Source organism: Diceros bicornis, chromosome 34 (assembly GCF_020826845.1).
Source record: "Diceros bicornis minor isolate mBicDic1 chromosome 34, mDicBic1.mat.cur, whole genome shotgun sequence".
Lineage (NCBI taxonomy): Eukaryota > Metazoa > Chordata > Mammalia > Perissodactyla > Rhinocerotidae > Diceros > Diceros bicornis.
In genome coordinates, this window is record NC_080773.1 from 24821419 (window position 1) to 24835466 (window position 14048).

A 14048-nucleotide genomic window follows, 5' to 3' on the forward strand; every position below is an offset into this window, starting at 1 on the left:
TGATTCAGCAACTATGCCACCTCCAGCCCCATCTATCCGCTCAGTTCCCCACCCTGTCACCTCCAGCCCTGTCTGCCCTCCCGCTCCCAACTCTCGCTCCAGTCCTGTCTGTCCACTCAGCCCCTGCATTAGTTTCCAATTACGGCCACAACAGATGACCACAAATGTAGCGACTTAAAAACAATGCAAATGTGTTCCCTCGCCGATCTCTGGGTCAGAAATCCGAGATGGCTTGGCTGGTCCTCTGCACAGCGTCTCATAAGGCCAAAATCAAGGTGTCGGCCAGCTAGGCTCATACCAGGAGGTTCTGGGAAGAATCTCAAGGTCATTCAGGTTGTTGGCACAATCGCGCCCCTGTGGACTGAGGTCCTGATTCCTCAGTGGCTGTCACCTGATGGCCACCCGCCCTTGGCTCCTAGCTGCTGCTCTCTGGTTCTTGTATGTGGACCTCACGCCTCAGATCTCACACTTGGAATCTCTCTGACTTGTCCTTCTGCCCCCTCTCTATTGTGGCTTCCTCTTCTTCCTCCAGTGGGAGACAGTTGTCTGCCTTTGAAGCTCATGGGATCAGATTGGGCCCACCTGGACAACATATGTCACAGCTTCCAGGAATTAGAGGGTGGTCATATTTGGGGGGCCATTATTCTGCCTACCACGGGTCCAGACCCTGTCACCTCCAGCCCCCAACTCTGCATCTCCAGACCCATCCCTGTTCTTCGCTCATATTTATCTTCTCATTCCCTGACTCTCAACTTAGTGTTGACTCCATCTCCGACTTGCTCCCCTTTGTCCCTTTGTCTGTCCCTCCATGCCCATCACCTGTGATTCCATCTCTGTCAGCCAGGCCTGATGCCTCAGCCAAACCTGAAAGTTCACAGACCCTATGTTCGGTGCCCTGTCCCCTTTGTCCCCATCCTCAGAGCATCTCCTGTTCCCTCCGAGACTCCTCCCTCAAGACCCACCATCGAGAAGGCACATCAGGGTCCTCTTGATGCTGAATCCCGTAGGGAGTGCAGACACGACTTTTTCTCTTGAAGCCAGGGCTCAGCGTGGGATCACCCCCCAAACAGACCCAGTCCATTCAGGAATCTAGCAACGCACGGGTGTAAATAAAAGTGAACTTTCTTTTGAAAAAATTTAGATTTTTGATCATTCAAAAAGAGCATTGGGGCCGGCCCGGTGGCGCGGGCGGTTGGGTGCGCGCGCTCCGCTGCGGCGGCCCGGGGTTCGCTGGTTCGGATCCCGGGCGCGCACCGACGCACTGCTTGGTAAGCCATGCTGTGGCGGCGTCCCATATAAAGTGAAGGAAGATAGGCACCGATGTTAGCCCAGGGCCGTCTTTCTCAGCAAAAAAAAAAAGAGGAGGATTGGCGGATGTTAGCTCAGGGCTGATCTCCTCACAAAAAAAAAAAAAAAAAAAAAAAAAAAGGGCATCAATACGGTCCTCATGGACCATATCAGAACTTGGGGGTAGGGCTTCAACATACAAGTTTTGGGAGAACACACCTCAGCTCATAACAGTAAGTATTTCTTGCAAAATGTGTGAATTCCTTTTTATGCAAGTATTCTAATTTTATTTATTTATTTATTTATTTTTCCTCCCAAAGCCCCAGTAGATAGTTGTATGTCACAGCTGCACATCCTTCTAGTTGCTGTATGTGGGACGCCGCCTCAGCATGGCCAGAGAAGCGGTGCATCGGTGCGCGCCCGGGATCCGAACCCGGGCTGCCAGCAGCGGAGCTGGCGCACTTAACTGCTAAGCCACGGGGCCAGCCCTATGCAAGTATTTTAAATTTATGTCAGTGGTATTACATATTTCATTCTGATGGGGTTTTTTTTCCAGCACCATCTTTAAGACCCATCCAGGGGCCGGCCCCGTGGCTTAGCAGTTAAGTGCGCGCACTCCGATGCTGGTGGCCCGGGTTCGGATCCCAGGCACGCACCGACGCACCGCTTCTCCGGCCATGCTGAGGCCGCATCCCACATACAGCAACTGGAAGCATGTGCAACTATGACATGCGACTATCTACTGGGGCTTTCGGGGAAAAATAAATAAATAAAATTATAAAAAAAAAAAAAGAAGTGAATTGTTTAAAAAAAAAAAAAAAAGACCCATCCATGTTGCATTGGTACATCCAATCCATCGAATAAGACTCTACAGTCAACCTTCACCACATGTAACCTCTCCATCCTCTCAGTGATGCACAGCTGAGTTGCCTCAGATTTCCCACCACTACAAATAATGCTACAATAAACACCAGTGCGTATGTCCCCTGATGGCCCAAAAGGAGGGGGAGGAGGGATTTGGGGGGCCACAAATAGGAAAATAATTTCTGGGTTGTAGGGGATGCCTCCACCTATTTTGATTAGGTAGAATGTCCTGACAAGTCTACTCCCTCTAGCAGTCCACAAGGATCCCATAAACCTTAACCACACCTGGCATCTGGGGTCACTTTGTGTTGTGTCACCTTAGCTAAGCTGAAGCTATATTTCCCGAAATTCCTCTCTCTGCGTGGTTTTGATTTAGCGTTGGCCGCAGGAGAAATTTGCGTTACAATTTGGAAGGCTGAAGGGAAGAAGCAGCCATGCTCACTCTTGGAGGTTTAGCGAGGAGTCAGGTGATGCTGCAGCTCAAGCACGTCACCATGGATCTGCTAGTCCACTTTACTGGCCAAGGCGGGCAGCAGCGGGACACACAGCTCTTCCCGTTCCCACCAGACCTCCTCTGGCTCCTTGAAATCCTGAGCCCGTTTCGTGTACAGCTCCGTGGCAAAGTGTGCCAGCTTTTCTGCAGGTCACCGGCGCGGTTGAAGTGGGAGGCTTGCAGGCAGTGAGAGATTGACACAAGTTAGAGTTCATCACCATGAGTTCCAGCTCACGCTCAGGGTTCCAGTCTGTTCTTGAGCTCTCCAACTTCATGTCCATCCTCTCTTCCCAGTGGCTGGCCTGGCACCAGAAACAGGGGCAATAGACTCACATAGACCTATTCAACCAGCTCACAATTGCATGAGGTCTAATCCATACTATAAATCTATTCTAGCACCTCAAAAATATGTTAAGTGAAAGAAGCCAGTCACAAGGGACCACATGATGTGTGATTCCATTTATATGTCCAGAGTAGGCAAATCTACAGAGACAGAAAGTAGATGAGTGGTTACCTAGGGCTGGGGGGATGCTAGGATTGAAGTAGCGTAAAGGCTAAAGGTTTGGGGTTTCTTTTTGGAGCAATGAAAATATTCTAAAATTAATGGTGGTGATGGTTGTCCAACTCTGTGAATATACTGAAAACCATTCAATTATACACTTTAAATGGTGAATTGTGTGGTGTATGGACTATAACGCAACGAAGCTGGCTGTTAAAATTAATTAATTCCAAAATACCACTCATAATGACCCGTTTCTCTGATCAAACCCTAAACGATGTAGCATTATCCAGCCTGTTGCTGTTTGCCAATCTAAGAAGGGTAGTTTCTTGTTGCTTTCATTGGGCTCTCTCTGGTTACTCATCTCTTGAGTTCCTTATCACATATTTCTCAATCTTTTGAATTTCCTCTTCTGTAAATTGCTTGTTTTTCTGTAAATCCTTTCCCATTTTTCTTTTGGAGTTGCTATCTTCTTCTTTTCCATTTGGAGGAGTTCTTTCAATAGTCTAGTTTTTCATCCCTTGTCAACTTTAGACATTAAAAATATCTTCTCCCAGTTCATCATCTCTATTATCTTGGCCCGTGGGGTCCTTCACTGAACTGAATCCTTCATTTTGATGTAATAAAACTAATTTTTTTTTGACTTATGGTTCATCCCTTTGAGATTTTTAAAAAGATGTCCTAGGGCCGGCCCCATGGCTTAGCGGTTAAGTGCGCGCGCTCCGCTGCTGGCGGCCCAGGTTCGGATCCCGGGCGCGCACCGACACACCGCTTCTCCGGCCATGCTGAGGCCGCATCCCACATACAGCAACTAGAGGGATGTGCAACTATGACATACAACTATCTACTGGGGCTTTGGGGGGGGGAAAAAGAAAGGAGGAGGATCGGAAATAGATGTTAGCTCAGAGCCGGTCTTCCTCTTCAAAAAGAGGAGGATTAGCATGGATGTTAGCTCAGGGCTGATCTTCCTCACAAAAAAAATAAATTAATTAAAAAATAAAAAAATAAAAAGATGTCCTAATACTCTCCTACATTTTATTAACTTTATGATTTTAACTTTTGTATTTGGGACTTTATTAGCAGATGGTATCCACCTCACATTATTATGTTCTAGGGGGGATAGAGCACCCATAACTGAGGGTCTTTAAAGGCATAACTGGGCATTAGGCCAATTAGAGAGGAATAAAGCAGTAAAGGATGAGGGACTGACTGCACCTGTCTCTCCTGGGCCTCACCTCCTCCAAGAAAATCCCACAGGCCCTCACAATCACCACATCCCAAACTGATCCTAGCATCTACCTCCCAGCAGCTTCACACAACTGGGTGAGAGCTCCAACATCTCCTTGGTTACCCAGGCGTTGGGTACACTTGGTGTCCCTGGTGTTATCCTAGGGTGGGGGGGTGGGAATTGGAAAAAAAAAAGTATTCATTCATAACATAGCATTTATTAGCTTTACAAATATTTATTGAACTCCAAGCACGAGGGGTGCATTAAGCTATAAACAAGACAAAGCCCAGCCTCATGGGGTTTCGGGTGAAGACAGATAATAATTAAACATGCATCAGGTGGTGACAAATGCTGTGAAGAATAAAGCAGGGTGAGGCAGAAAGGAAGTTCTGAGGGGGCAGGACCTGTCGCAGATAGGGTGGTCAAGGAAGGTTACTCTCATATATGAACAGAGACTGAAATGAGGTAAAGGAGCAAATCATATCTGGGGGGTATCGGGCGGAAGAGACTTTCAGGCTGGGGAACAGCAAGTGCAAAGGTCCTGAGGTTGGAAATGGCTTGGCTTGATCAGAAAACAAGGAGGCCAGGGCAGACAGAGCACAGGTATTGATGGACACAAATAGGGGGCAAGATCACAAAAGCAGAGGTGGGGTGGAAAAGAGCAGATTATGTAGGGTCTTTGGGCCATGGTGAAGAGTTTGTATGTTATTCTATTTGCAACAGGAAGAGATCTAAGTGTTATAGTTAAAGAAGTAACATAAACTTATTTGCTCATCAAAAAGATTACCCAGAATTTGCTTGCCAGTATGATGGAGTAGCTAGTATCTGACTAACTCCCACCAAAATAACTATAAAAACTGAATACAATTAAATAAAAACAACTGATGCATCAGAGAGCAACCAACGCAGCCAGAAGATAAAGAATCATGATCTCAGAGAGAAGGGAAGTGTAATGAAGAGAGCCTGACATTCTGCATGCAATTTCTCCTTAAAGCATTTGCCAACTCCTAAATTGTGCTTATGCTGGAAGAACACTAAGACATCAAGCAGAAATCAAGAAGAGAGTTGCTTCCAAAAGAGTAAAGAGCTAAGAAGAGAAATTGGCAGTTGTACAGTGCTAGAGAAACAAGAATTGGAATTCAGGGCCTGCCTAGGAGGAGGGATCAGGTAAACACCTCACGCTTTCACATGAGAGTCAGGAAAGGCTACACGCCAGCAGATGGGGCAAACCGAAAACAGACCAGGCTTGACTGGATCATGGTGATCTGTCCATACTCTATCTGCATCACAGAAGAAAATTCCATCTTTTCTAAAGGGAGATAACACAAGCCAGAGAGTGCAATTTTTATACACAATGTTCATATTTTAATTTAAAAATTACTAGTCATGGGGCCGGCCCGGTGGCGCAAGCAGTTAAGTGTGCGTACTCTGCTGTGGCAGCCTGGGGTTCGCTGGTTTGGATCCCAGGCGCGCACCAATGCACTGCTTGTCAAGCCATGCTGTGGTGGCATCCCATATAAAGTGGAGGAAGATGGGCACGGATGTTAGCCCAGGGCCCGTCTTCCTCAGCAAAAAAAAGAGGAGGGGGGCCAGCCTGGTGGCACAAGTGGTTAAGTGTGTGTGCTCTGCTGCGGCAGCCCGGGGTTTGACGGTTCAGATCCCGGGTACACACCAACACACTGCTTGGCAAGCTATGGTGTGGCAGCATCCCATATAAAGTGAAGGAAGATGGGCATGGATGTTAGCCCAAGGCCAGTCTTCCTCAGCAAAAAAAAAAAAAAAAAAAAAAGGAGGATTGGCAGATGTTAGCATAGAGCTGATCTCACAAAAAAAAAAAAAAAAAGAGGAGGATTGGCAGATGTTAGCTCAGGGCAGATCCTCCTCACAAAAAAAAAAAAAAAAAAAAAAGAATTACTAGTCGTGCCAGGAAACATGACCGAATGATCGAAAACCAAGAGAAGGGCTGGCCCCGTGGCTTAGCGGTTAAGTGTGCGTGCTCTGCTACTGGCAGCCCGGGTTCAGATCCCGGGCGTGCACCAACACACTGCTTCTCCTGCCATGCTGAGGCCGCGTCCCACATACAGCAACTAGAAGGATGTGCAACTATGACATACAACTATCTACTGGGGTTTTGGGGGAAAAAAAGGAGGAGGATTGGCAATAGATGTTAGCTCAGAGCCAGTCTTCCTCAGCAAAAAGAGGAGGATTAGCATGGATGTTGGCTCAGGGCTGATCTTCCTCACAAAAAAAAAAAAAAGAACACCAAGAGAGAAAAAAAAACATAATTGAAGTATGCATACACAGACGATCCAGATACTGGCATTATCAGACACAGACTTTAAAGCAACTATGATTAATATATTCAAAAAAAATAGGTGAAAAGATGGAGGATTTCATCAGAGAATTGGAATCTAAAAAAATAATAACTTTTTTTTCTTTTGCTGAGGAAGATTTGCCCTGAGCTAACATCTGTGCCAGTCTTCCTCTATTTTGTATGTGGGTCGCTGCCACAGCATGGCTGATGAGTGGTATAGGTCTGCACCCGGGAACTGAACCTGCGAACCAGGGCTGCCAAAGCAGAGCACGTGAACTTAACCACTAGGCCACCGGGCCGGCACCCGGAATCTAAGGAAAAAAAGAGAGGGAAGTCAATGTAAATTTTAGAAGTTAAAAATAAATTAATTAAAATAAAAATTCTACAGATGGGTTTTAAAGCAGAATAGACATGGTGGAAAACAGTTCAGTACAAAATATCTAGATTGTATCATAGTGAAAAAGGATAAAAAACATATTAAAAAAAGATGAGACATACAGGTCATGGTGAAAAAGTCTAACAAACACATACTGAAATCCCGGGAGAAGAGGAGGAAGAGAATGAAAACTAAGTAACATCTAAGAGATACTGGCCAAGAATTTTGCCAAATTGATGAGACATCAACTCACAGATCCAAGCTTTAGGAATTCCAAGCTGAACAAACACAAAGAAAACCATACTTAGCATATCATAATAAAACCTATGAAAACCTAAAACAACTACCAATCTTGAAAGTGGCCAAAGGAAGGAGACACTTTACCTTCAAACAGGCAATAATAAGACTGACAGCTGACTTTTAAACAAAAAAAAAAAAAAAATGGAAGTCAAAACACAACGCAACGACATATTTAAAGTGCTGAAAGAAAGCACTTGTCAAACTAGAAGATTATACCCAGTGAAAACATCCTTCAAAAGTGATGGCAAAATAAATACATTTTCAGACAAACTAACCAAACATTCAGCAGCAGCAGCCCCGCACAAGAAGAAATGCTAAGTAGAGTTTGGGAAGAAGGAAAATAACTCCAAGATGAAAATTGGATAATATAGGGAGGTAATATAAATTGGGTAATATAAATAACACTGGAAAAGGTAAGCACATGCTAAATATAAATTGGATATCGAACGCTTAAAACAATAACAATGATATCTTGCGGAGTTTAGAATATCTGTAGAATTAAAATGCAAGATGACAGTAACACAAAAGCAGAAGGAGCTAAAGGGAATTGAAATGTTGTAAGGTCCTCACATTGTCCAAGAAATGGTAAAAGTACTAATTTAAAACAGAACTCTAATCAGCTGAGGATACATATTGTAGTCTCTACAAAAACTGCCAAAAGAGGAATAAACGAATATAACTATCAAGATAGCAGCAGAAGAAAATGGAATAATGTTAAAAACTTGATATGATATAAAAGAAAGCCAGAAAAGAAGACAACACATGGAATAGACAGGACAAATAGAAAACAGATAGTAAAGTGGTGGATCTAAACAAATATATCAATATTACATGAAAACTAAATGGAGCTTTGTCATAACTGTTCCATTAAGATTTGTACACCTGAAATTTTTACAATGTTATAAACCAATGTTACTGCAATAAACAAAAAAATTAAATTCCCCCCAAAAAAAAGATTTGTGCATTTCAATGCATGTAAAGTTTACCTGAAAATAAGAAATGTTAAAAAATAATAATAATATAAAGTGGGGAGGCAAGGCATAAATGCTACGAGAATGGCAGAATGTTGATAATTGTTAAAGCTGGGTGTTGGGTATACAGGACTTCATTCTGCTTACTTAGTATATGTTTGAGATTTTTCAAAATATAAATATATTTTTTAAGTGATTGGAACCGAAAACTCCAAAGAAAAGGCAAAGATTTTCTGATCTACAACTACATGCAACAGTATGGATGAGTCTTACAAAATATTGAGCAAAATAACCAGACACAGAAGAATATATAGTGTATGGTTCCATTATAAGAAATATGGAAACAAGCAAAATTAATATATGCTGTTAGAAATTAGGGGAGGGGTTGCCCTTGGGGAGAATAGAGACTGGAAGGAGCCAGAAGGGAGATTCTTGGAGGCTGGCAGTGTGTTGTTTCTTGAACTGGGGTCTGATAATGCAAATATGTTCAATTTCTGAAAATTAATCAAGCTTATCACTTGTGCTCTATGGACTTTTCTAGATAGATATACTTCAGTGAAAGTTTTTATAAAGTCAAAGAATAACAGTCCACAAAAAAAAAAACCTAATTATATGCTTAAATATAAAGACCCAGAAAGATGGAAAGTTACAGGCTGTAAAAAATATAATATACAAACATTAACCAAAAGAAAGCTGGAGTAACTACTTTGTATATCAAAGTAGCCATTAAGGCAAAAAGCATTATTTTTTTTCTTTTGTGAGGAGATCAGCCCTGAGCTAACATCTGCCAATTCTCCTCTTTTTTTGCTGAGGAAGACTGGCCCTGGGCTAACATCCGTGCCCATCTTCCTCCACTTTATATGGGAGGCCGCCACAGCATGGCCTGACAAGTGGTGCGTCAGTGCGCGCCTGGGATCCGAACCGGTGAACCCCGGGCCGCCACAGCGGAGCACGCGCACTTAACCGCTTGCGCCACTAGGCCAGCCCCAAGGCAAAAAGCATTTTTAAAAGTGAAAAGGACATTTCATAATGATAAAAGGGTCAACTCACCAGGAAGATATAAGAGTTCTAAATATTATGTACCTAATAATGTAGCTTCAAAATACATAAAGTAAAAACGGACAGGATTGAGAAAGGGAAAAATCCATATAGTCTTTCAGTAACTGGTAGAAGAAACAATCAGTAAAGATATTAAAGATTTGAACAGCATGATTAACAAACTTGACAACATCAACCTGCAGATTATGTGTTCCTTTCAAATACACATAAAGCATTTACTAAAATAGACCAAATCCCTAACCGTAAAGCGAGTCTCTATGAATTTCAAAGAATTGAAGTCTCACAGGGTATGTTCTTTGACCACAGTGAATTAAGTAGAAATCAACAATAAAAAGATAACTAGGGGGGCTGGCCTGGTGGTGTAGTGGTTAAGTCTACGCGCTCTGCTGTGGTGGCCCGGGCTTCAGATCCCAGGCGTGCAGGGACGCACCACTTGTCAAGCCATGCTGTGGCGGCGTCCCATATAAAGTGGAGGAAGATGGGCATGGATGTTAGCCCAGGGCCAGTCTTCCTCAGCAAAAAGAGGAGGATCAGCGACAGATGTTAGCTCAGGGCTAATCTTCCTCACACACACACAAAAAAAGATAACTAGGAAGTCATAAGATATTTGGAAATTAAGCAATATAGCACTAAAATAATGCTCAGGTTAAATCAGAAAATATTTTGAACTGAATAATAACGGAAATGTGACACACAAAACTTCTGGAGTATAGCTCAAAAAGTTCTCAGAAAGCAAATTATGGCCTTAAATGCATATATTAGAAGAGAGGTTAAAATCAATAATCTAAAAATATCAGTGGTCTAAGCACTCATTTCAGAAAGCTAGAAAAAAAACCCAGCAGATTAAATGCAAATAAAGTAGAAGGAAATAAGTAAAAAATAAGAGTAGTCATCAATGAAACAGAAATGAATATATTTAAAAATTAATGAAGCCAAAAGTTTATTCTTTGAAAAGACTAGTAAAATTGATAAACCCTAGTAATTCTAATCAAGGAAAAAAACAGCCCAAATTACCATTATTATTAATATTTTTCATCACAGATCTTACAGATATTAAAAAGATAATAAGAGGATATAATAGCAACAACTTTATGCAAATAATTTGAGTTTTTATATAAAATGTACACATTTCTTGAAAACCATACTTACCTAAAATAAAATAGAACATCTGATAGTTGTATTTTTATAAAGGAAATTGAATTCGTAATTCAAAGTCTTCCCACAGAGAAAACTCTAGGTCCAGATGGCTTCACTGATGAATTCTTCCAAACATAAAAAATAACATGGATCTTACACAAGCACTTCCAAAGAGCAGAAAAAGGAAGAACGCTTACCAATGTATTATTTGACGTCAGCACAGCCTTGTTATCAGAACGGAACAGAGACCTTACAGAAAAGAAAATCAGGTCAAATCTGGCAATACAGAAAAAGGGTAATACATTGTGACCAAATGGAGATTAATCCAGAAATACAAGATTAACTTTAAAAATAAATTAATGTAATTAACTACATTTAACAGTCGTGCATCACTGAACGACAGGGATATGTTCTGAGAAATGGGTGACTAGGCAATTTCCTCATTGTGCAAACATGATAGAGTGTGCTTACACAAACTTAATAGGCACCTAGGCTATATGGTGCTAATCTTATGGGAACAACTGTCGTATATGCAGTCCGTCATTGACCAAAATGACATTATGTGGTGCATGACTGTAAACGAAAAAAAAGATAATCTCAATGGATACAGAAGGAACAGTTGATAAAAATTTAGCATCCATTTATGATTTTAAAAAAACTTCTCAGAAAACTAGTATCAGGGCCAGCCCTGATGGCCTAGCGGTTAAGTTCAGTGCGCTCCTCTTCAGCAGCCCGGGTTCGGTTCCCTGGTGCAGACCTACACCACTCGTCTGTCAGTGGCCATGCTGTGGTGGTGGCTTAAAACAAAAAGAGGAAGATTGGCAGCGGATGTTAGCTCAGGGCAAATCTTCCTCAACAACAAAAAAGAAAACTAGTATCAGAAAGGATCTTCCTTAATCTGATAAAGTGTATCATCATACTTAGTGGTGAAACATTTGAATGATTTCCCGAGATCAGGAATGTGACAAGGATCAGGATATCTGCTGTCACCATGTCTATTCAGTACTGTACTGGAGGTCCCAGCCAGTGCAATAAGGTAAGAGAAAGAAATCAACAATATAAAAATTTGAAAGTAAGAAATAAAATCATCATTATTCATAAGAGGCATGATTGTGTATGTAGAAAATCCAAAAAAGTAAGTTTAGCAAGTTTACATCTTTTTTCCTTCCACCCATCTTAGGTTCATTGGCCAGGGCCCTGTAAATTAGACTCACAAAAGACAAACTAACAAGAGAAAAACAGAAGTTTATTAGCATGTGCATCACGCATACATATGGGAGCACTCAGAGATGAGTAACTTAAAAGAGGTGATTAGAACTTGGGCTTATGTAGCATCTTAACAAAAGAACAATAGATTTGTAGAGAAGTGACAAGACAAAGGAAAATGACTGAGTTTCTAAGGCAGCAAATTGTAGGACAGCAAATATATAGGGGAACTAATGAAGAATAAGGGATAGTAAAGTTTGTTATGTAGATTCCTTTGGTGCTGTATCTGAGTTGATAAAGGTCTAGAGTTGTCTCCAGTGATTAACTTTTGTCCTTCCTGGTAGAGAGGGGAGAGGGAACACCTTTACAAATTAACACCAAACACGCAAATAGGAGGAGGGCAGGGAGCTTCTTTTGTATCTGATTTTTCTCAATTGTCTTCAGCTCAAAATGATTCCTATGCCATAGTGGTGTATTTCAGGGTGGCATATTCTGATACCCTTCACTGTATATAAGATTAACACAAAAAATCAATTATATCCCAAAACATTAGAAACAAAAAAAATTTTAATGAAATTTTTTAAATATGATTTGCATTAGCATAATGCATATAAAATATATAATACATAATACAAAATATATAATACATAATGCATATAAAATATATAAAAGCATATAAAATACCTAGGAACAAACCTAACAAAATACTTGCTCAATCTCTAAACAGAAAACTGTGAGACATTCCTGAGAGTAATTAAAGAAAATCTAAATAAATAATTCATAGCAACAGTATTCATAATTGCCAAAAAGCAGAAACAATCCAATGTCCATCAAGAGTAAAATGGTTAAACGGTGGCATGGTCATACAGTGGAATATTATACAGCAGTGAAAAGAATGACCTACTGCTAAGGATAAATCTCATAAACATAATGTTGAGCGAAAGAAGCTGTAACCAAATGTGGTTACCTTTGGAGGGTAATAACTAGGAGGAGGTGTGAAGAAGGCTTCTGGGTTTTGGGCAATACTGTCTTTTTTTATACGGGTGGTTTCATTACTGTATTACTGTACTAACTGAGCTATAACTTAAGATTTAGCACCTTATGTTGCAACCATACTATAAAATTTTTTTTTTAATTTTTTCAGGTTTTACAAAATTACCCAGACCTCAAAAAAGGAAGGAAGGAACAAGAACTACTGCAGGAATAAACTAAAAGAATGAAATTATAGCAAAGCTAATGGAGACCACCACTTGAAAGCCTGTGCTAAGCAAACATTGGTAAACATTCTTACTGAACTCCCATAAGACCCCATGAAGTGGATATTATTTGTCCCCATTTTAGAGAAGCTAAGGTTCAGAGAGGTGAAGTCACTTGCCAAGGGCACACAGCAATGGCACTACCTTTGTCTGATTCCATATCTCACGCTTTTAACCGCTCACCACATCACCCACCAAACAGGTTCTTTCCCAGGCCTAATAACAAGCCACCATCTAATAGCCAAAATAATAACTGTCAATTAACAAGGATTACCACCTTAAGTCCTCAAGGTAACATAAGAAGCAATTATTATCTTCATTTCTGGGAGGAAAACTGAGGCTCAGAGAGCGTAAGCCATTGTGGCAAGGTTGCAGCTAGGAAGTGATGGAGGCAAAATTCAAACCCACAAATGTCTGACTCCAGGCCCACAGCCTTATCATCACTCTATACTGCCCAGTAGTTAAGAGACATGGATTCTGTCCATTCATTCACTCATTCATTCAGCTCATTTTTGTGTGTGCGCATGAGGAAGATCAGCCCTGAGCTAACATCCATGCCAATCCTCCTCTTTTTTTTGCTGAGGAAGACTGGTCCCGGGCTAGCATTGGTACCCATTCTCCTCCACTCTATATGGGATGCTGCCACAGCACGGCCTGACAAGTGGCGCTGGGTGCGCGCCCGGGATCCGAACCCGGTGCCCAGCAGCGGAGCGCCCGCACTTAACCCCCACGCAACGGGGCCGTCCCCCTCAGCTCATTTTTTGTGTGTCCGCACTGGACTAGGCATGTTCTAGCCCCAAAACAGTCTCCTGCTGCATATAGCTCACCTTGCAGTGAGGGTGACAGACAGTACACAAATACAGAGTGTCACATGGTGAGACGGGCCATGAGGACCACTAAAAAAACAGTTAAGTGGATACTAAGATGGAGGCCTAGTGTAGACACCGCGGCAGGGGAAGGTCTCTCTGAGGAAGTGACAGCTGAATAAATGATGGCTGGATGAACAAGAGGATGCAAAAGGATTCTTTTTCTGTATCTGGGCTAGCAGAGAGGCCGAG